The following is a 25,357-nucleotide window of genomic DNA, read 5'->3' on the forward strand; positions in this document are numbered from 1 at the left end:
ACTCTCCACAACTAACTATATTCATTGTGCCGGACAAAATTGAGGCTATGATTAAGAAGTTGGAGCGCTTCTATGTCTGCATTATCAAGGACAACACACAGGTCTTTCCATCATTGTGGGATTTTTTTGTTTGCAAATAAACTCAAGTTTACGGACAATGTCAAATGTGATATAGCGAAGCACCTGAGTGAGTTGGGTGCGCAATTGCGCATGTACTTTCCCATAATGGATGGCACAAACAACTGGATTCGTTATCCCTTTCATGCTCTGCCTCCAGTCCACTTACCGATATCTGAACAAGAGGGTCTCATCGAAATTGCAACAAGTGGTAATGTGAAAATTGAATTTCATCAGAAGCCACTGCCAGATTTCTGGATTGGGCTGCGCTCAGTATCCTGCCTTGGCAAATCGCACTGTTAAGACACTGATGCCCTTTGAAACCACGTACCTATGTGAGAGTGGATTCTCGGCCCTCACAAGCATGAAAACTAAATACAGGCCCAGACTGTGTGGAAAATTATTTAAGACAGGCTCTCTCCAATATAATTCAACATTGCAGAGTTATGTGCATCCTTTCAAGCACACCCTGCTCATTAACCTGTGGTGAGTTATTCACAGTTTTCGATGAACAAATAAAGTTTTATATGTAAGATGGCTAAATAAAGAGCAAAATGATTTGTGCCCTGGTCCTATAAGAGCTCTTTGTCACTTCCCACGAGCCAAGTTGTGATGACAACTCACACTCATTCTCATGTTTAATAAATGTATCGTACAGTGTGTGTGTGTGGCAGGCTTACAATGATGGCAAAAAACAACATTAGAAAGTGTGCTGACCTTGGTTCTAGAGGGGGGTATGCAGCTAGAGGTTGAATGTTTGAAGGGGTACGGAAGTATAAAACGTTTGGGAACCATTGTACTAGAAGAAACTCATGGACAATATGGACACAGATGTAAAAAATGAATACTATACATTAATATATTTTTTTCAGGTTATTCAAGTATCAAATTACCAAAGTTACCATAGATTTCCATAAATTACCTGTTAATGATCAAAATTACAGAATGTTCTTGTAACTTTGACTGGTATCTTTGAAACCCTAGTTCTGATGCTTTGGTCTTGGTCCCATTATCTCCACCTACTGGTAACTTTTTGTCATGACTCTTTTCTGGCATTTTTGCTGTAAGTCACTATTAGTTCTACTGATAATCCACAAGGTATTATCACTTCTGAGATAAACAGAAAAGCACACTACAACAACAGAGCTTACTTTTTGCAAAATAATGTCATTTTCTTTTGTCTACCCACATCAATCAATTGTTTGATCAACCATAGCAGTAAAGAACAAGTAACACATTAATATTATCCCCATAGGATGCTTGTCGTGAAATGTAGATGCATGTCTATTTCCAGGCTTTGTGTCCCTTGCTGACAAATAGAGTAGACACAGATGGGTGAAATGTCCTCAGAAGTCATTATCTGTGAACCCTGTCCAGAAGTGGTTTCCTTTCATTCCATGTAGAATGGTAGTCATCTAGTGTTCCTCTGTTGCTCTTAATGCCCTCAGCAGCAGGGGAGAACATATGAAAGCCAACCCTTTGGAAATCGAGAGTAGATTCTTTTCATTTGCTTAATTACCTAATTAACAGAAAGCTAATTACTTTGTTGTGTGCATGAGTGCATTTGGAGAGGGTGTTACATAACTGATAGTAATCCTCAATTCATTTGTTTTGAAGCAGCACTCTATCAAGTCAAGGCCTAATCCACAGCACATTGGTAACATCAAACCAACAATATGTCAAAACAATTCAGACAAGACACTTGTGTGTTAGACAACGTTGAGCTTAATATGCCCAATATACAGATACATTTAGCCGACTATTGGCTGGCTGACTTTGTAATCGTGTGTTGTATTGTCTTTATTATGGATAAACATTTTTAATTGATTTTCACCAATTAGTAGTTTGCCTAGAGAATTATATTTTTTGTGTGTATTGTGTGATTACTGCTTTGATGTTGCAAAGAGAGAGGGGTGTCATTGTTACTATAAATGTATGCATTACAGTCCTATAATGTACATCAAACTGTGGACATGCTCAAAGTGTGGAAAACTATGCAAAATAAATAACTATATTTATACATAATTCCTGTTCCAGGAGAGTGCATCTTATAATCAATTTAAAAACTTGATTAATTTCATTACAAACATTGTCTGATTGATCAGGCAGGTTTTGTTTTCAGGAACAATACATGTTTATTTTCAGTGCAAAATATTTACTTCAAGTGATGTCATTTTATTTTTAATGTCCTATGTTGGAATAGTTAATGTAGATCATTTCCTATTCCCCGGTGTTTAGGGGTATCTGTCACGCCCTAACCGTAGAGCGTTTTATGTCTCTATTTTGGTTTTGTCAGGGTGTGATTTGGGTGGGCAGTCTATGTTCTATGATTTTCTATTTCTATGTGTTTGGCTGGGTGTGGTTCTCAATCAGAGGCAGCTGTCTATTGTTGTCTCTGATTGAGAACCATACTTAGGTACCCTTTTCCCCACCTGTTTTGTGGGAAGTTGACTTTGTTCAGGACACATAGCCCAAAGCGTCACGGTTTTGTTCTTTGTTTTTGTCGGTGGCATTTTCAATAAAGTGAAAATGTACGCTTACCATGTTGCACCTTGGTCCAGTCCTTCAGCCAGTTGTGATAGTATCCATAGATATGCTTCTCTGTATTCCTTTTGTTTGCTTTTTGGGTGTAAAGTACTGTACATTTGTTGCAACTAATGTTGTTTGTTTTCTGCATTGACTGGATCTGCTGCACGTTTTATTGTATTGACAACATTTTCTATCTAATTTAACACCGTGTGACTGACTGCGTGGTTTGGACTTCACCTGGACTTAACACAAATCCCACACCTGCATGTTTCTGTGGCTGTGTGAGAGCAGAGCAGAGGACCATTAAACACAACACCGTGGTCTGGTCAAGCTAAGGGCCATACCGTGATTGATGTCTCTCTCCCACGCCTTGGGGCTTCTTGTTTCTCCTCAACTTCTTTACGAGGAGAATATGGAACAGTGGCCCCCACCATCCACCATCACTGGATGTCTTCAACTGTGCTAACAATGAGCCTCTAATATGTCATCAGTTCTCTTTACTCTATGGCTTTGTGTTTTTTCAGGATTATTCAACTATCATTTGACTTTAGGCTTAATGTAGGCCTTTTCATTTTCAGCTGCAGAGAGCTGTACAGGTTGAAGGCATGTCTAAATGTTTCATAATTTATATGTGATGGCGTAATTGTGTGACTGTTACAATTTACACATTTGATTATTAAAGTAATTATCACTTCCATTAATAATCAAAGTGTTTACTGTTTTATCATAGGAACAATGAGATGGTACTGGCTTCAACTGCTGTCAGAGGGTGGCGCTCTATACCAAAGAAACAGACTTTCCAAGAAAACCCATCAGCCATGCTGGGCATTTTAGATGCAGCCATGATAAATTTACTGCCATTTGTAATGAAATGAACAGTGCTTTTCAGACCTTGATCAAGGACACAGAGACTTCAAATATTTTCTCTTGAGGTTAAATTAATGTTGCTTTTCAACGAGTGTTAACTGGACTATTGGACCGACCTGTGATAATTATTTTCTGTAGGGGGCAAATGACAGACTTTTAATTACTGACATAATGTCTGAACACCTTCAGTGACAGTAAAGAGGGCTGGAACAGGGAAAATTCCGTTTTCATAGGCTTATACCAGTTATTTAGAGGAAGTAACTAATAATGCACTTTATAATATAGGGGAAGACGTCTGCCACTACAAAATAGTTTCCAACAAAGTTGAGGCCGAGACATAGGACACTTGAACGTTTGCTTGCATTCTTTCAAGTTTGTCCCTCTGTCGAACTTTCACCCCTCGATCTCCCTCCTTTCATTGGACAAAGCGCAGAAAAAAAGAAAATAAATCTTTTTCTGCCTCAATTGTAATGAGATAGTTTACAACTAGACATTTTTACTTTATGACAATCCGCTGGTGTCGACCCTTTCTGCTAAAGATAATCCATAATCTCCCAGCAAAATTGCATCATTGGACTTGGTTTCTGTGTAACTGGCAACGAATGTGACTTCAGTTCTGTTCAAATTCTGTGAAGATCTGCAATGAATATTGTTTACCCAGCAGGTGGATATGACGTCACGGACTCGGAACATCAGAAAATAACAACATCCAAATCCGCGATTCCGTTTTCTTTTATAGCGCATTAAATTGTATTAACATTAGAAGGAGCTCGCTCTCGTATTTGAGACAGAAGGTGTTGTGAAACTCTAGATTATTCTCCCTGTAACGGCGCTCTCCGTGAATGCAGCAGAGATATCTTCTCGTAGTTAAAGTTAGTCCCCCCAAGCGGAGTAATATTGTTAGTATTTACAGTGTGGTTGTTGCATGCTTTCTTGGTACACAAGATCGCGTGTACAGTTCATTATCTTTAGCACAGAATTGTCTACTGCGTCCACCTACCATTGTCGATTCCGGTAAGTTGATCATATTATAATGTTCTCTCGTTACTCATTGCCTCTACTATTTCAGCTCGCTCACATGGAGTTTGTCTTTGTTTGCGACTGTTTTTTTTTGTATTGTTTCTATGGCGAAATAAACAACACCAATAATATTACACGAGAGCTGAAATACTGCTCGATGTCTTGTTGTATCGCTGTAAGCAGCGTATACCTTTTGAAATGCCCAATGATAGTATTCGAAGACGAGATACCGCATCTTCTACTTTTCTAGAAGTTTGGTCGGTAGTTGCTCTCTTTATTTTCTCATGTTTGTTACCCCGGGTGAATTTTATGTTTAACAATCTCAAGAGTATGTAAGAAGTGCAAGTTATACTTTGTGAAACCATGCTCTTGGTCAACTAAGTGTTTACACTTTAACTCAACATGAGCTTTTTGAATGTAGAGAGGAAGTTTGAGTGCCGTGATTTCTTTGGACCAAAATCAGGGTTCAGGGACTTTTCCCCACGTGCTACCTTCCACAAACTGCAGGACGGACCAGACTCACTGTATAGCTGTGACTCTGACGATTCAAATTCCGTAATTTCATAGATTTTGACACATTATAATTTCTTATGGTTACAGTAGGAAGCACCGTGTTTGATAGTTCAGTTATTTATGTACGTTGACATAACCTAATGTATACCACGATTTGATAGTTACTGTAGCACTTGCATAGACAATACCACTCCTACAGTGTAATAACATTATTGTGGTCTAGTGCACTGCAATGGTATTGAATACTCTTTTTATACTTTAAGCATCTCTATATACAGGGGACATCTTTTGTAGACTTTTCTTATTTGCTACAATTACCATCCCACTTTGAGTTGTTAGTGCTTACCTGTTGGAGGATGAAAGTTTTACATAACTTTTTTTGATTGGGTTGTAGTAGATTATATTCATATTTTTGTGCAAGAATATATTCCACGTTGAAAGTAGAGCAATGACCTTTGATAAATGACACGTTTGTTATTGTAGTGGTGCTGTACAGCAAAGACCATATCAAACAGTAGCGTTCAAGTTTTTTACAAGGTAGTGTTGCACTAACAGATTAATTTAAACATATTTTGGTTGCACTTTATAATGGCAAGTGTGTTCAGTTATTCTATTTTATTTTCTGTTCTATTATTTACATCTTGAACTATATTAAATCACCATTATTGCAAATAAAATAACACACTGTAACTTGCACACAGGGTGTATATCATATTTTAATAATTTCCTATATATAGACCATGATTGTTTCCCTAAAATAGGAGGGAACATAAAAAGCACAAAGCAGTTAATCTATATTTTCCTCACAATAAGGGCACAAACCAAACCTGCAGCTGGTGCGCTATTGGAGCTAAAACCATCAAAAAATAAAAGGCAACCGCAGCTTTAACATCTATCGTTGGCAGAGCTCCCTCTTTCTTGCTCTTTGGATTAGTCATTGTCTGAGGGGAAAAAACACTTTTTGTAGGAGAAGTAAAGTAAACAGCCTTGAACAAGCGAACCTTGACAACCCAGATTAAGGAAAACATTGAAGATCAAACAATGCTGCTGCTGGGCTGTTGTCATGAGCTGCCTGAGAGAGAGCTGCAGACTATTTGAACAAGCACTGGGGTTTGTGTGCTCACTTATGCAGAAATGGACCTTCGCAAATGCTGACCCAGGTTTAAAAAGCACAGGGTGAACTTTCTTTGATACTTTCCAGCTCTGGTGTTGTATACAGCCAGTGTCCAGAGAGCCCCAGCCTTTCTTCTCCTGTCTGACAGGAACACACTAACAGTGTCCTCTCAGACTGCTTTATGTCAGATAAAACTACAGTGCTTTCCCTGCCCTCTATTGCAACTGAAAAATGTCAGTCTGAAAAAAGTATTAAAATCAAGACAGGGTAGTCCTATGCGGTTTTATTACTTAGCCTCCTTGAATTCCTGTCCAATCTGTAATGTATTTCTGTGTTATTTTCTTAAAGTCCTGATTTTCAGTTTGGCCTTTTTAGTACATACACAGGCTTGTGTTTTGGGTCCTCTGTGTATAATGAGAATTGAGGCTAAATTGGTGAGAAAGTAATCAGTCACTCATGTATTCAGTCTGAGGAGGACTCCCATCCCAGAGTGGGCGGGCTTGCTCTTTCATCTGACTGCTCAGTATTTTGTGGACACACGCTGAAATACCCAGTGCTGGGTACGGAAGGCCTGTAAACTGACTGTGCCCTCGCTAGCAGCTCAAAGATAAGAACAGTTATTTTGGTGGGAATGAGCATTCACACTACATAGAGTTTCCAGATTAGGGCTGGTATTAGGGTATTTGCCCTGTCATTATTGTTTTATACGGAGTTATTGTAATGTGAAGTGGTACCACTTTTGGATAACTTTCCCTATGTAACTTGTGTATTTAAATATCATCACCTCACTGTTGGAACATTCACATCATGAGTTTGTCATGTGACTCATGCAAGTTTACATAAAAAATTGGTGGTACATGGACATGAAAGGATGAGGGAATGAATAGTAGGATTGTAAGCAGCACAAGTATGACTAGTATACCTACAGTGTTTATTCGTGAGCTATTCTGTTCTAATGGAATGGGTAACAAAGGAAAGCAGGACAATATTTGCAGGGTAAAGGTTAGTGTTGTCCCACTCCCTGTGGGGTGCCCAGGCAGCTGTTGTCTCTCTGCGCCGTGCCCCTGGCACACTGTGCTCTCCATGCCAGGCTGCCAGGCCATTGGTCAGGGAGTGGACGGCTTCAGGTGAGATCCGAGCAGCTCCTCTGTTTCCATGGAGACTGCACACGCTCAGGACGGCCATTAACTAATTCAACCATTAATCACTGTCTTCCTTTGTCATCTGTCCATAAAAAAGGGAGGGTGACATAATGTCACTGGCAACAGGGGGAAGAAAGGAAGTGTGCAATTTCTATCAATTAACTATACATAATGAAATAATTATTGTTGCATGATAAAAAGTTAGTACATTTTCTTTGGTACAATTTTCTAATGGATGTGATTATTTTCACACCTTTTTTTTTTCCAGTGCAATGATTTTTGGGAAATCATTAGTGCTTATTTTGTTGCCAGTTGTTTGTCTACAATTGAGTATTTATGTATATTTCATGTTATACTGTACATCATACAGGTTCTGTTGTTATGGTGGATGCCCACCTGAGACCTAATTACTTTAGTTTCACCTCCTTATCATCAATAATCCATTGAAAGGAGGTAAAATCAGTTCACTTATATACTAGAATGGAAGAGTCGTAATGAAAGGGCAGTAGACAATTGTGCCATTTCAACGTGTCAACGGCTGCAAACTACACTCTCTGTAGTACTGTTGGTTTGCATTAGATGTGAAAACTTTGCATGTGTGTAGGAGTGTAGAGCGTAGTGACTATGCCTGAAAGTAATGTTTCACTCAATCTACTCATAAAGAAAGCAAATGCTTGTGCAAATCTCAACACCTCTCATATTCAAATATGTACATCTTCCATACATTCTTCTCACACATTCTTTTTTTGCCATAGAGCTGACTTGTCAAACCTCAAGGGCATCTGAGATGTGAGATGTATTTTGGAGATTAAAAGGATTGCAGAAGTTTTTTTCTTTTAAATAAACTGGTCACAATTGGCATGGTTCCAATCTCTTGTGATGTATGTATGTATGTATGTATGTATGTATGTATGTATGTATGTATGTATGTATGTATGTATGTATGTATGTATGTATGTGTGTATATATGGGGTCAGACCCATGAGTGGGTTTCTCCCTGACCCAGGGTTCCACGGGCAGGATCCGCAAGGGTAAAGGGAGGGATCCCACACAACACTGTTCCTAGTGGTGAGACTTTCTATGAATGTGACATTTGAAAACACCAAAGGATGCCTGCTATGATCAACTGTTGTGGAGTATTGATCTAGATATTTCAGTAATTTTCTGTTTCACTATACTACTCGCCTGTGTGTCTCACAAGTAGGTTGAAGTGGTCACATGTCGTGATATGCACAACCATTTCACGTCACATATGCATGCAGTGCAATCACTGTATTGAGCAGCACCTTCTTGGCTGGGAATAAGACACAGGTTGGCCAAGGTTTTCCTATGCCTGGTGTCCCTGTTGAGGGGTGGCCTTGGTCCCTTCTTTCTGCTCTCCTCAGTGACTCAATACTTATGGCCTTCGTCTCTGTGTTTTTCAAGGTCGATATTTTTTTAAATTTAAATTTTACCTTTATTTAACCAGGCAAGTCAGTTAAGAACATATTCTTATTTTCAATGACTGCCTGGGAACAGTGGGTTAACTGCCTGTTCAGGGGCAGAACGACAGATTTGTACCTTGTCAGCTCGGGGGTTTGAACTCACAACCTTCCGGTTACTAGTCCAACGCTCTAACCACTAGGCTACGCTGCCGATATACAGTGCATTTGGAAAGTATTCAGACCCCTTTACACATTGTTACGTTACAGCCTTGTTTTAAAATGGATGAAATAATGTTTTTACGCATCGATATACACACACACACACAATACCCCATAATGACAATATATATATATATACATACACACACACACACACACAGTGGGGCAAAAAACGTATTTAGTCAGCCACCAATTGTGCATGTTCTCCCACTTAAAGATGAGAGAGGCCTGTAATTTTCATCATAGGTACATTTCAACTATGACAGACAAAATGAGAAAAAGAAATAGAGAAAATCACATTGTAGGATTTTTAAAATTAATTTATTTGAAAATTATGGTGGAAAATATTTATTACAGGCCTAGCATCTTTTTAAGTGGGAGGACTTGCACAATTGGTGGCTGACTAAATACTTTTTTGCCCCATTGAATTATATATATCACTTATTTGAATTATATATATATATATATATATATATATCACTTATTTACATAAGTATTCAGACCCTTTACAATGAGACTTGATATTGAGCTTGGGTGCATTCTGTTTCCATTGATCATCCTTGAAATGTTTCTGCAACTTGATTGGAGTCCACCTGTGCTAAATTCAATTGATTGGACATTATTTGGAAAGGCACACATCTGTCTATATATAGTACCACAGTTGACAGTGCGTGTCAGAGCAAAAACCAAGCCACGAGGTCGAAGGAATTGTCCGTAGAGCCCCGAGACAAGATTGTGTCTTCACAGAACTGGGGAAGGGTACCAAAAAATGTCTGCAGCATTGAAGGTCCCCAAGAACACAGTGGCCTCCATTATTCTTAAATGGAAGAAGTTTGGAACCACCAAGACTCTTCCTAAAGCTGTCCGCTCGGCCAAACTGAGCAATCGGGGGGGAAGGGCCTTGGTCAGGGAGGTGTCCTAAAACTCTTTGGCCTGAATGCCAAGTGTCACATAAGGAGGAAACCAGGCACCATCCCTATGTAACTGATGTGAAATGGCTAGCTATTTAGCGGGGTGCACGCTAACAGCGTTTCAATCAGTGACATCACCCGCTCTGAGACCTTGAAGTAGTTGTTCCCCTTGCTCTGCAAGGGCCGCGGCTTTTGTGGAGTGATGGGTGACAATGCTTCGAGGGTGGTTGTTGTCGATGTGTGCAGAGGATCCCTGGTTTGAGCCCAGGTAGGGGCGAGGAGAGGGACGGAAGCTAAACTGTTACACCTACAGCTTGAGAGGATCTGTAGAGAATGGGATTAACTCCTGAAATACATGAGTGCCAAGCTTGTAGCTTCATACCCAAGAAGACTCAAGGCTGAAATTGCTGCCAAAGGTGCTTCAACAAATGAATGAGTAAAGGGTCTTCATACTTATGTAAATGTAATATTTCATATATTTTTTTATATACATTTGCTTTGTCATTATGGGGTATTGTGTGTGTGTGTGTGTATTGATGAGGGGAAGAACAATTGTAATCAATTTTAGAATAAGCTTGTAGCGTAACAAAATGTGGAAAAAGTCAAGGTCTGAATACTTTCCGAATCACTGTACTCCTATTATTACCTTGGGTGCACAAGCACATTTTTTTTCCTGACAATTATTTAGAATACTGCACTATTTACTTAAATTCTGCATTTCTTAGCAGAATTTCCCTAGTAGAATATGTCCAGCATAGCTTAGAGTTACCCACACTCCCTTTTGGGTGTTTCACAGGTATGCAGAAAACAGTTTTAAGCAGACATCAGAGGCCCAGCCATATGCTACAATCTGTGTTCAGCTTCCCTTGCGAGACCTCTACACCTGTTTCTCTCAGCTGGCCTATGTGTGTTTCTACATTTGTACGTGGTCTCTTGCCTTTAAAGTAAAGATTCACCCAATTTGAATGTAATATTGTTTTTGTGCATCTTTGAGGGATGTCCTATCGAATCCCTGGGTCATTTCACGTTTTCATGTGTATCTGAGCTATTGTTTTTCAAGCAGGCAGAAATTATGCAGTTCTGATGTAGCATTGCGATAAAGCCACTCTCACTACATTGGAAGTTAATAGGAATCTGACTTTTAGATTGTGTAAATTAGAGGTTGACCGATATGATTTTTCAACGCCGATACCGATTTATTGGAGGACCAAAAAAAGCCGATACTGATTAATTGGCAGATAAAAAAAAAACATATTTAAAAAAAAAACAACATATATTGTAAAAAAGTGTTTAATAATGACAATTACAACAATACTGAATGAACACTTATTTTAACTTAATATAATACATCAAAATCTATTTTGCCTCAAATAATGAAACATGTTCAATTTGGTTTAAATAATGCAAAAACAAAGTGTTGGAGAAGAAAGTAAAACTGCAATATGTGCCACGTAAAAAAGCTAACGTTTCAGTTCCTTGCTCAGAACATGAGAACATATGAAAGCTGGTTGTTCCTTTTAACATGAGTCTTCAATATTCCCAGGTAAGAAGTTTTAGGTTGAAGTTATTATAGGAATTATAGTTCTATTTCTCTATACGATTTGTATTTCATATACCTTTGACTATTGGATGTTCTTATAGGCATTTTAGTATTGCCAGTGTAACAGTATAGCTTCCATCCCTCTCCTCGCTCCTACCCGGGCTCGAACCAGGAACACAACGACAACAGCCACCCCCGACGCAGCGTTACCCATGCAGAGCAAGGGGAACAACCACTCCAAGTCTCAGAGCGAGTGACGTTTGAAATTAGCGTGCACCCCGCTAACTAGCTAGCCATTTCACATCGATTACACCAGCCTAATCTCGGGAGTTGATAGGCTTGAAGTCATAAACAGCTCAATGCTTGAAGCATTGCGAAGAACTGCTGTCAAACACACAAAAGTGCTGTTTGAATGAATGCTTACGAGCCTGGTGGTGCCTACCATCGCTCAGTTAGACTGCTCTATTAAATCATAGACTTAGTTAACATAATAACACACAAACATAATAACACACAGAAATATGAGCCTTGGGTCATTAATATGGTCGAATCCGGAAACTATTATCTCGAAAACAAGACGTTTATTCTTTCAGTGAAATACGTAACCTTTCCGTATTTTATCAAACAGGTGGCATCCATAAGTCTAAATATTCCTGTTACATTGCACAACCTTCAATGTTATGTCATAATTACGTAAAATTCTGGCAAATTAGGCAGCCCAAACCTTTGCATATACACTGACTCTGCGTGCAATGAACGCAAGGGAAGTGACACAATTTCACCAGGTTAATATTGCCTGCTAACCTGGATTTCTTTTAGCTAAATATGCAGGTTTAAAAATATATACTTCTGTGTATTGATTTTAAGAAAGGCATTGATGTTTATGGTTAGGTACAGTCGTGCAACGAGATTGCTTTTTTCGCAAATGCGCTTTTGTTAAATCATCCCCAGTTTGGCAAAGTTGGCTGTCTTTGTTAGGAAGAAATAGTCTTCACACAGTTCGCAACGAGCCAGGTCACAGTTCGCAATGAGTCATGGTAGTAGGCAATATTAACTAAATATACAGGTTTAAAAATATATACTTGTGTATTGATTTTAAGAAAGGCATTTATGGTTAGGTACACATTGGATCAACGACAGTCCTTTTTCGCGATTACGCACCGCATCGATTATATGCAACGCAGGACACGCTAGATAAACTAGTAATATCATCAACCATGTGTAGTTAACTAGTGATTATGATTGATTTTTATTTTTATAAGATACGTTTTTAATGCTAGCTAGCAACTTACCTTGGCTTCTTACTGCATTCGCGTAACAGGCAGGCTCCTCGTGGAGTGCAATGTAAAGCAGGTGGTTAGAGCGTTGGACTAGTTAACTGTAAGGTTGCAAGATTGAATCCCCGAGCTGACAAGGTTAAAAATCTGTCGTTCTGCCCCTGAACAATGCAGTTAACCCATCGTTCCTAGGCCGTCATTGAAAATAAGAATGTGTTCTAAACTGACTTGCCTGGTTAAATAAAGGTTAAATAAAAGGTGTAAAAAAAAACAGCCAAATTGGTGTCCAAAAATACTGATTTCCGATTTGTAATGAAAATTAAAATTGGCCATTCCGATTAATCGGTCGACCTCTAGTGTAAATGTCTATCATACATGTCAGATTTCAATACAGGACGTTGTCTTCTCTCAAATGAGCCAGTGATCATATTCCTACCACGAGAAATGTGTAATTTAACAGCGGGTCTAACATATTTATCCTATTTGTTTGCCTCTTCAGTCCAGAGTATGTTGCGTGGGGCCGTTGCATGATCGTTGCGAATGTCAGACTCCACTCTGTGAGGCACGTATATCTGCAAGTTGAACATGGTGAGATTGTAGACTCCGAAATTGATAATTGATTGTTTAGGTGATTTTATAGCTAACTAGCTACTTCACACGCTTATATTTACTTTGGTATTATTGTGTGTAGCTACGTTTGCTAGCTAGCTAGCCAGCCAGCCCATTTTGTAGTTGACTTGAGCTGCAACAGATTTCCACAACGATTTTCACGTGTTGCTAACAACCTTATTATAATGACAAAATGAAACATATTGTTCTCACATGTTAGTGTTATGTAACATTGCAAATTATAGGAATGAGTGGTTTTGGGTGAATTTTTCCTTTAAGGTCCAGGCACCACACCCTAATATGTTTGTTATTTTCCCCTTAATCATATCACAATCAATTTGTACCAGTTGAATGTGTACACAAATATAATACTTTCCCCCCTCTGAAATATTGTATTAAATTATGCACATTTTGTCATATGCAAATATGAGCATATTTAATGATATCACGGGAGTCCATTTTGCTGGACACTGGATGAAGTTTGCCTAAATATTTTTCATTCATTTTGTTAAAGTACCCCATGACCAGATTAAGTTACTACATATAGTTCAGTTTGTAACATTCTCTATGAAATGTTCTTTTAAATTGTGATTCAATGTGGTAAATGTTGAAGATGCATGTATGTCAATTTAAAAGTGGTTACAAGTCTAACATTTTTATTTTGACCTTTTGAAAATACTAATATTAATGGACCAAAATTCCCCCCCAAATAATAATAAATACATCTAAATTGAAAAGTACATGCAAAAATGTAATTTTTGCCTCGTGTGCATGACCTTAAGGTATTTGCCTATTGGACCACAGTCCTTCTCATCGTACTGATGCTTCCTACTCTGGGATCTGCCTGTGCTCGACAATGAGAATTAGCACCAAACACCTAAACATGAGCAGTAATGCCTCCTTTAGAACACCAGCAACACTAGTTTAAATCAGCTATATTATTTCACAACATGTGCATTAAGGCCAAGGGAGCAGAGCACTGCTAAGGGAGTCAGCCAGCCAGTCCCAGCCTTGGCGTCTTTGGTGTGTTCTCAGTTGGCAGCCCAACCCTGACAAGAAACATAACATGGCAGGGCCTGCTCTTCCATCATCAGGGCTGGGCGGAAAGTTGCTGTGCTTTGATCATGTTCTTGGGCGCATCGCTCCAGCTTAGCTCTGCCGCTCACGATGTGATAAGCCATCACAGTACTCAGATCTGAGCCGGCAGCACTGTGGGCTAGAGGAGAGACAGGGGAGAGCAGCAATGCAAATTTTGTTGACAGGTTGTTAATGCACTCTTTCTCTCTGCCTTTGAATTAAACAATGTTGTTCCTTTCCGCTCTCACTCTCTCCTTTCAAGAAAATGATGCTTCATTTGAACTACTACTTTGAGATGGAACAACACTATTCCCACATTTCCCTGGCCTATGTTCACGATTAAAACACCTTTTTAAATCCGAGGTGCATATTAATGAACTTATTGGAGCATGTTTTGAATGATTTAGCGAAATGATGCCAATTGAAATATTCTAAGTAAATACAACTGATGTAACTTAACTTTGAAGTTGAATGTCCCCTTTTGCTCTAGTCTTCTTCTGTATTCGATGTTAGTACATACATGTTTTAGAACCATGATTTTTAAAAAGGCTGCTCTTAATTGAGTGGTTGTTGCTTGTTTATTTGATATGTATTTACCAGCTGGGTGGTAATAGGGGAGCTGTAATTCTCAGATGTACTGCTCTCGCTCTCTGGGAGAGGATCAACTACTCTGATGAGCACAGAACATAGATGAAAGTCTAAAGTTACTGTTACAACTACTCTGCCTCATTTAAGGTACCAGTAGAAGAGAGTAGAACAGGATTATTATTTGTCCTACATCCGTAAGTGGTACAATGTACCTGGGTGGACTATTTGGGAAGTACTGTAAAAACGTAAATTATTAGTCTTATATTATTACTCATTATTAGTCGTATATTTGACAATAGTCTGAGGGTAAGCAAATCATGGAAAGTGACAGGTGTTACACCAACATGGATTTGATTGACAGACAAGTCAACATCTAGGCTACTAGTTTGATTAAATGGTTCAAATAGAAGTTCTCCCTCCTTGAGAAGAGTTATCCAAAGAATAACTGTATGGATGGTTTACAGCTCACTCTTCACTAGGCTTATTATAGTAGGCTGAAATATAAGCGTGGTGCTCAAGGCTGGTGATTGTGGAAGGCCTTGAGGATTTAGAGTCTCTCATGAGGACACAGTACCTTTTGTAGATAATGGCTGTGTTAACCTAGATTCATGACTTCTATTTTCAGAGTCCCTTGAATATTGAGTTGAAGCATATGATATTGCGTATTGAAAGGAAAGGCTTTACCTAAATGAAATCATTACTGATGTGGTTTGTCCACACAACATAGTAGATGAATAAATGCTGATGGTGACTTGCCTTACCTCAATGACTCAGATGACCTGAAAATGGGGGAATTACAGTGCCTAGTGAAAGTCTACAGACCCTTAACAGTGTCTTAACATTTTGCTGCCTTCACATTTAAGTGAAAGAAAGTATATAAAAAAAAAAGAGAAACTCAAAATTAATTCACAATAAAACAATGAAAGTGTCTTGATTTACATATGTCTTAACACTCCAGAGTTAAAACTTAGGGGAAGCACCTTTGACAGCCATTACAGCTGTGAATACTATTCTACTTTGCACAACTCTCTTAGGGCAACATACAGAAAGTATGTCCATTATTTTTGTCAAAATTACAGACACACAAATATTGTAAGCTCCCGAAAATGCTAACTATTGTAATGGTGAGAGTTTAGCATGTCTTTGGGGGATGATATTTGTGCAAATGCATCCAACAAGTTTGTAGAGTCACAAGCTTAATGTAATCATTGCGTGCTAGGAATATAGGACCATATACTAAACTTTTGACGACTCTAGCCCTTTCCTGCAGTCAAATGACCTAGTGGCCTCATGGGTGGAATGTTTTATATATAAAAAAATATATATAATTAACAAACATTATTTGAAAAGATTTGTTGCGAAATCTGGTGTTTCTATGACAAATTGTGTTGTTATATTTCAGTCGTCTGTGATGTATATAAAGTGTAATATTGGGATGCAAACTCAAAATTCAATACATTTAAACTCTATCTGACATGGTACAGGTGTCTTATTTTTTTAAGCCCATAACCATGTGTGTGAGGTGTATACTTCTGTTTTTAAAGTAGATTTGTTTAAGACTGCCAAGAAACACTCTGTGTGACCCTAATTTAGCCCACTGCAGTAAAAGATTAATAGACATATAAGTGAATTTGTCCCAATACTTTTGGTCCCCTAAAATCAGGGAACTATGTAAAAAAAAAAAAAAAAAAGTGCTATAGTTTCTAAATGGTTCACCCGATATGAATAAAAACATGTATCAGTTCAAATCCAAAGTGCTGGAGTACAGAGCCAAAACATGTGTCACTGTCCCAATACTTTTGGAGCTTACTGTAAGTTTCCTTAGTTAACAGCTGTGCAAGGTTGGTAGAATATTATTCAAAATGATCCACAGCTGTAATGGCTGCCCAAGGTGCTTCCACCAAGTATTATCTCAGAGGTGTGAAAAAATATGCAATCAATACATTCTCATTTTGTATTTCTTAGTCATTTAGATTTTTGTTGTTGTTGTATTGCCTTCACTTTGAAAATGAGGAGTAGGTCGTGTAGATCAATAGGAACAAAATCTTATTTAATTCCTTTTTAGATTACATTTTAGGCTAGAAAAATGTGAAGACTGTGCAAGGGGTGTGTTGAAATTGAGGAGCCACTATGGATCTGTCTCCGTCAGTATGTTAGTCACATGCAATATTTCAGACACCACTGGCTCAATTTTGAAGGAACTTGGGTGAAATGCATCTTACCATAGAGTTCTGGCATTTACAAAATGACACTGATTGCCCCAAAGGGGCGCTATAGTAATCAACTGAAATGTGTTTGTCACGTGATATCTCAGACACCAAACTCCTGTCCCGTTTGAGCTACAGTCATGACATATTTGTACATACACTGATTGAACAAAACATTAAGAGCACCTTAACCTTTTCACGTGTGAATTCCAAATATCTCTAACGGTCGCCCCAGCGTGACTTTTTAAATTTTTTATGTGGCTGATGTCAGAATGCACTCACTGTTCCAAAGTGTGATAGTTACGCTACAGGACAGTTAACCTGCACTCCCCTCAAAACAAGGCATGCTGCCTGCAAATTATCTAAAGGCTCTTTCAACTTGTCAATTTCAAATGATTGTATAACGAGTTTTATTTAATAACAGCAGTTTGAATTGAGGTGTGTTCCACCTCCTCATTAATTCACATAGCAGTAGCCCATTTCACTGTTGCAGACAATTTTATGTTTGAGGCTTTACTGAGCCGTCTACAACGAGAGCCCAAGCACTTCCCTAGTGTTTCCCCAGATCAAGAATACAGACATTTGCACATCTCCGTTCAGAACAGAACCTGCACAAACTTTTTCCTGCTGGCACATTTTCCGGCTGACGCCCACATTGCACATTTGTTTTCCTTGCTAATAAAAACTTTGGACATGTGTGTGTGTTCCTATCAAAGTAAGTGCCTTATTATGTTGTCATTATAGTTTCTATATATTGTCGTTTCTACTGTATGTATGGAGCATAATGTATTTTTACTGTTTTATTCACGTTTTTGGATGGTTGTACTGATTACGATGAGTTAATGCTAAGCAACACTACTTGGCTTAGTATTGGGACACCTATTCATCCAACATCTCATTCGAAAATCATGGGCATTAATCTGGAGTTGGTCCCCCCCTTACTGCTATAACAGCTTCCACTCTTCTGCAAAGGCTTTCCACTAGATGCTGGAACATTGCTGCTGGGACTTGCTTCCATTCAGCCACAAGATAATTAGTGAGGTCAGGCTCTGATGTTGGGCGACTAGGCCTGGCTTGCAGTCAGTGTTCCAATTCATCCTACAGGTTTTCGATGGGGTTGTGGTCAGGGATCTGTGTAGGCCAGTCAAGTTCTTCCTCACTGATCTCCACAAACCATTTCTGTATAGACCTTGCTTTGTGTTTGTGGGCATTGTCATGCTGAAATAAGAATGGGCCTTCCTCAAACTGTTGCCACAACATTTGGATTCAAAGCCTCAATCATCTAGAATGTTCTTGAATGCTGTAGTATTAAGATTTCCCTTCACTGTAAGTAAGGGTCCAAGCCCGAACCATGAAAATAAACCCCAGACCGTTATTCCTCCTCCGTCAAACTTTAGAGATGGAACTATGCAGATTCATCCGTCGGACGTTCAGATGGTGAATCGTGATTCATCACTCCAGAGAAAGTGTTTCCACTGCTCCAGAGTCCAATGGTGGCAAGCTTTATACCACTCCAGCCAATGCTTGGTGATCTTAGGCTTTTGTGCGGTTCCCGACAAACAGTTATTGTGTTGAAGTTGCTTCCAGAGGCAGTTTGGAACTTGGTAGTGAGTGTTTCAACTGAGGACAGACAAAAACAATTACGCGCTACGAACTTCAACACTCGTCGGTCCTGTTCCGTGAGCTTGTCTGGCTAACCACTTCGCGGCTGAGCCTTTGTTGCTCCTAGATGTTTCCGCGTCACAATAACAGCATTTGCAGTTGACCAGGGCAGAAATGTCACCAACTGACTTGTTGGAAAGGTGGCATCCTATCACGCTGCCACATTGAAAGTAACTGAGCTATTCAGTACGGGCTTTTCAACTGCCAATGTTTGTCTAAGGAGATTACATGGCTGTGTGCTCAATTTTATACACCTGTCAGGAACGGCTGTGGCTGAAATACCCAAATCCACTAATTTGAGGTGTCCACATACCTTTGGCCATGTAGTGTAAATGCCAGCTATGTGTGGTGCCATGTTTGTTGACATTATACAAAGCATTCTAGTTGTCATGTGAACATCTGTCAGGCCAAAGATGTTATAAAAATACGAGGTGAAGGGATGGTTTACCTGACTGACTTTCGTAACTATCGTTACTCAGGGTTGCCAGCACAGTTGCCAGCACGTTCCAGGGGTTTGCCCCCCATTTATTGATAAATCCCCCATCATAGTAATATTTCCTGCGGCATATCTCCCCACGATACCTTCCCCACATGAACTTGAAATCCCCCTCAAATGAAATGCACCCCACAAACCCCTCTAAAATGGTTTCACCCAAATTGGGCCACCCTGTTTAGCTTTCGTGCTACTGTTAGGCTATGCATTAGGCTTGTATTTGGGGTGATGATCTGTGAGGTGATAACATTTAATTCCTTTGTGACTTGTCAAAAACTGTAAACGGCTTGTCAAGACATGTGCTCCTGTTGTTGTATACACTGTAACAAGTACATCGAAGACTTGTAATATGCTGAGAAGTGCAAATTTTTCGGGCTTTGGGCGCAGCCATCTTTGACTTTCTTTATTTGCGTCTTATATTGAATGGAATTCTGGGATTAGGGAGTTTTCGCTTGTCAAACATAAACAAACATGACTGCCATCAAAGAATTTAGCTGCTGTTAGGTTAGCTGATGCGCATCTCTTTTCTAAACAATATTGCATTTTTCGCTTGTGCTCCCCAGCGATGTGGTACATGGTAAACAAGTTTAGCTGTTAGGTTTCTAGCTTATGTTTAGTTTTTTTGTCAGTGCAACAAGTTATATAGACTGGTTTTTGGAGTGAGTTTGGCTATGGATGTGTTCTGTGTGATGCTTGGATGATGTTTGCATTTATCTTTTACAATAAAAGGTGAAATTGAGGAATAAAGTTGTGAAGACTTATTTCCCATCAGTACAAAAACATTGTTGAGATGCTTTTCAGACAATAATGCTGTTTAGTCGTGTTTGTTGCATCATACATTATTTTGCTTCCATTCCAATGACATATTTGTGATGGTACGCTGCAGGGACCACTCAACAATGATCACAAATATGTGATCGTACTCGTTAGTGTTAATATTGCATCTCTGGCGCCTCCAGAGATGCAACCTCTCTCATTGTCACTCAATGCCTAGGTTTAACTCTACTGTGCTCACACCCTACCATACCCTTGTCTGTACATTATGCCCTGAATCTATCCTACCACGCCCAGAAATCTGCTCCTTTTATTCTTTGTTCCCAACGCACTAGACAACCAGTTCTTATAGCCTTTAGCCGTACCCTCATCCTACTCCTCCTCTGTTTCTCTGGTGATGTAGAGGTTAACCCAGGCCCTGCGTGTCTCCAGGCGCTCTCATTTATTGACTTTTGTAACCGTAAAAGCCTTGGGTTCATACATGTTAACATCAGAAGCCTCCTCCCTAAGTTTGCTTTAGTCACTGTTTTAGCATACTCCACCAACCCTGATATCCTAGCCGTGTCTGAATCCTGGCTTAGGAAGGCCACCGAAAATTCTGAAATTTCCATCCATTCCATCCATTACAACATTTTCCGTCAAGATTGAACTGCTAAAGGGGGCAGAGTTAGCCTGCAGAGTTCTGTCATACTATCCAGGTCTATGCCCAAACAGTTCGAGCCTCTACTTTAAAAAATCCAACTCTCCAGAAATAAGTCCCTCACTGTTGCCGCTTGTTATAGACCCCCCTCTGCCCCCAGTTGTGCCCTGGACACCATATTTGAATTGATCACCCCCCATCTATCATCAGAGTTCTTACTGTTAGGTGACCTAAACTGGGATATGCTTAACACCTCCTCTGCCATTGTTGCAACCCCTATTACTAGTCTGTTCAACCTCTTTCGTATCGTCTGAGATTCTTAGACTGGAAAGCGGCCACGGCCACCCCCCTCTTCAAAGGGGGAGACACTCTAGACCCAAACTGTTACAGACCTATATCCATCCTGCCCTGCCTTTCTAAAGTCTTCGAAAGCCAAGTGAACAAACGGATCACCAACCATCTTGAATCGCACCGTACCTTCTCCTCTATGCAATCCGGTTTCCTAGCTGGTCACGGGTACACCTCAGCTACACTCAAGGTCCTAAACAATATCATAACTGCCATTTATAAAAGACAGTACTGTGCAGCCGTCTTCATCAACCTGGCCAAAGCTTTCGACTCTGTCAATCACTGCATTCTTATCGGCAGACTCAACCGCCTTAGTTTATCTAATGCCAATTTGTAAGTCGCTCTGGATAAGAGCGTCTGCTAAATGACTTAAATGTAAATGTAATGACTGCCTCGCCTGGTTCACTAACTACTTCTAAGATTGAGTTCAGTGTGTCAAATCGGAGAGCCTGTTGTCCGGACCTCTGGCAGTCTCTATGGGGGTGCCAAAGTGTTAAATTCTCGGGTCGACTCTTTTCTCTGTATATAATCAATGTTGTTGCTCTTGCTGCTGGTGATTCTTTGATCCATCTCTACACAGATGATACCATTCTGTAGACATCTGGCCCTTCTTTGGACACTGTGTTAACAAACCTCCAAACAAGCTTCAATGCATACAACACTCCTTCCGTGGCCTCCAACTGCTCTTAAATGCTAGAAAAACTAAATGCATGCTCTTCAAACGATCGCTGCCCGCACCTGCCCGTCCGACTAGCATCACTAATCTGGACGGTTCTGATTTAGAATATGTGGACAACTGTAAATACCTAGGTGTCTGGCAAGACTGTGAACTCTCCTTCTAGACTTATATCAAGCATCTCCAATCCAAAATGTAATCTAGAATCGGCTTCCTATTTAGCAACAAAGCCTCACTCATGCTTCCAAACACACCCTCGTAAAACTGACTATCCTACCGATCCTTGACTTCGGCGATGTAATTTACAAACTAGCCTTCAACACTCTACTCAGCAAATTGGATACAGTCTATCACAGTGCCATCTGTTTTGTCACCAAAGCCCCATATACTACCCACCACTGCGACCTGTATGCTCTCGTTGGCTGGTCCTCGCTACATATTTGTCGCCAAACCCACTGGCTCCAGGGCATCTAAGTCTTTGCTAGGTAAAGCTCCGCCTTATCTCAGCTCACTGGTCACCATAGCAACACCCACCCGTAGCACGCGCTCCAGCAGGTATATTTCACTGGTCATCCCCAAAGCCAACACCTCGTTTTGAGCGCCTTTCCTTCCAGTTCTCTGCTGCCAATGACTGGAACGAATAGCAAAAATCACTGAAGTTGGAGACATATCTCCCTCACTAACATTAAGCATCAGCTGTCAGAGCAGCTTACCAATCGCTGCAGCTCTGCACAGCCCATCTGTAAATAGCCAATCCAACCAACTACCTACCTCATCCCATATTTGTTTTTGTTTTTCTGCTCTTTTGCACACCAGTATTTCTACTTGCACATCCTCATCTGCACATATATCACTCCAGTGTTAATTGCTAAATTGTAATTACTTTGCCGCTATGGCCTATTTATTGCCTTGCCTCCTTACTTCATTTGCACACACTGTATACAGATTTTTCTTTTGTGTTATTGACTGTACGTTTGTTTATCCCATGTGTAACTCTGTGTTGCTGTTGTCGCACTGCTTTGCTTTATCTTGGCCAGGTCGCAGTTGTAAATGAGATCTTGTTTTCAACTGGCTTACCTGGCCGGGGTAGGCCCTCATTGTAAATAAGAATTTGTTCTTAACTGACTTGCCTAGTTAACCTTTATTTAAGTAAAAATAAATCAAAAGTTGGCTGGATGTCTTTTGGGTGGTGGACCATTCTTGATAAACACGCGAAACTGTTGAGCATAAAAACCCAGCAGCGTTGCAGTTCTTGACACTATCTTGTGCGCCTGGATCCTACTAACATACCGTGTTCAAAGGCACTTAAATGTTTTGTCCTGCCCATCCACCCTCTGAATGGCACACACACAATCCATGTCTCAATTGTCTCAAGGCTTAAAAATCCAACCTGTCTTCTACACTGATTCGAAGTGGATTTAACAAGTGACATCAATAAGGGATCATAGCTTTCACCTGGATTCACCTAGTCAGTCTGTATCATGGAACTTGCAGGTGTTTCATAATGCTTTTTACACTGTTTATGCATATCCTCATGAGAAACACATTTTCTATAAGCTGCATCATTTGTGGGGGACGACATGTTTACTGTTGCCTTGTTCTTTCCATGCCTCTCTTCCTCTGCTCTGCTTCTCTCTATCACACACACACACACACACACAACCTTGTTTGTGTGAGAGCTGCTGTTGTTTGATAGCCCAGTCTCCCAGTAGATCTTCTGACATTGTTGTTGTTTGCCTGTGTTGGTTGGAGCGTGTGACTTGTATTTGCCCAGACTCCTTGGAGGGAGTTTGTTTTTGTTCTCAGTGTGGTAAGCAGGGTGGGGCTCCATTCCCCAACCACTCAGAGAGAGATGCTTATTTTCTCAGGTGCTATTTTTTTGTTTATCAGTTTGGTCAATAGACTTACCAAATGATGTGTTGGAGGGGATATTTAGCTGACTTGTTTGTTTTGGTCCTTGGATGGAGAGCGGATGAATCCCACGTTATGGATGTTACATTTGAACGCAAAATCACAACTTAATGTTTCACAGAATGGAACAGCAAAATACAAATGAAGTTTTTGATGTGTGTCTATAGTACCTGTTGGAGGGAGTATATACTCAAAAAAGCAAACTTCTATATATTGGCATGTTGGAGAAATAAAGAAAATAAGAAGTGTTATGAATGTTACATGAAATGGACAAGCTTTTTGGGAAGACTGAACATAATAGCAAAAGTCTGTGAGTTTGTAAGTCTTGGGCAAAATATGTATAGCCATTTCGAAGGAGAGGCTTGGTTAAACACAAAAACTATGATTTTGAATAGATTGAATTATCCATTCTTACTTTAAAGAGCAAAAACAAACGTTATGGATGTGACCCCCTCCGTTATGGATGTTAAGATTAGAATGTCTATTTTCCGATTCTGTAACGAGTTCTTGATCAAAATCTATCATAACACATTTGTTGTCATTTGGAATGTCAGCAGAAAGTATAATACTTTAGGATGACACAATTATAGGTAGCCTGAATAGTATACCCGGCCAGGCACCACACCGTAATAGGTACATTTATTTTATATTAGTGATGCACCAATATGACATTTTTGGCTGATATCCAATATTTTCCTTGCCCCAAAAAAAACAATACCGATTTTATTTAAAATTTTAGCATCCTTTAAAGCATTCTAGTACAGTTAAATAGTTAACACACACACAGGCACTGCATCTTAGTGCAAGAGGTGTCACTACAGTCCGTGGTTCGAATCCAGGCTGTATCACATCTGGCCATGATTTGGAGTCCCATAGGGCGGCGCACAATTGGCCCAGCGTTGTCAGGGTTTGGCCGGGGTAGGCTGTCATTGTAAATAAGAATTTGTTCTTAACTGACTTGCCTAGTTAAATAAAGGTTACACACACACCACACTGACCAAAAAGTTATTTTGTTGGCATTTACTTATGTCCCCATTACCAGTAAAACATAATCAAAACCTATTTCTTTCACTTACTTGCTGTGCTCTTTCATTGTTCATTGGTCAGTCGTTTCATTCTCAACCAGGATTTCTATGGAACGCCTTTTGGTCAACAAGCTTATTTGAAAGATCAAATAGACCCAATCAGGACCTGAATATGACTGTACGTCACATAACAATTTAACACGTTCATTCATCTTTTACGTAGTTATTACACATTGATTACGCTATCACTCGTATTTCATAGGTCACAACGATTCATCGATACGTATGCTATAATGCTGGTAAAGGTGTCTCGTGCACCTACAGTGCTGGTCATTAAAAAAAGCTAGCCAAGGACATGGATGCAAAGAATGTTCTTTCCCAAAAACGTAGCAAAACTACAATCTGTTTCAGTGGCTATAGTTAGCTAGCTCGGTGTCATCATCTAAAATAACCCTAATTTATAAGACAGTTCTTATTTGATTAATTGTAGTCGGAACCATCTATGTGAAGGTAGCCACAATAAGGATTAGCCACAATTGTGGACTTTGCGGTTGGCCTTCAAAATAAAAGTATGTAATTGACAGTGATGAAAATGAATACAAATAGTAGAATTATGCCATAATTTAATAGATCATGCTAAACCAGGTTGAAATTAGGGCTGGGCGATATGGCAA

General features: G+C 39.7%; 1 protein-coding gene across 1 annotated transcript in view; it reads left to right on the top strand.

The window, feature by feature from the left end:
• Window positions 1-4,189: 4,189 nt before the first annotated feature.
• The window catches only part of LOC118400075 (forkhead box protein P1-B-like), a 213,566-nt gene continuing 192,398 nt past the window's right edge, over window positions 4,190-25,357 (top strand). Inside the window, 1 exon segment of the mRNA XM_035796499.2 lies at window positions 4,190-4,527. The gene's annotated coding sequence lies outside the window, so the exon portion shown is untranslated.

This window comes from Oncorhynchus keta, chromosome 21, assembly GCF_023373465.1.
Source record: "Oncorhynchus keta strain PuntledgeMale-10-30-2019 chromosome 21, Oket_V2, whole genome shotgun sequence".
Classification (NCBI taxonomy): Eukaryota; Metazoa; Chordata; class Actinopteri; order Salmoniformes; family Salmonidae; genus Oncorhynchus; species Oncorhynchus keta.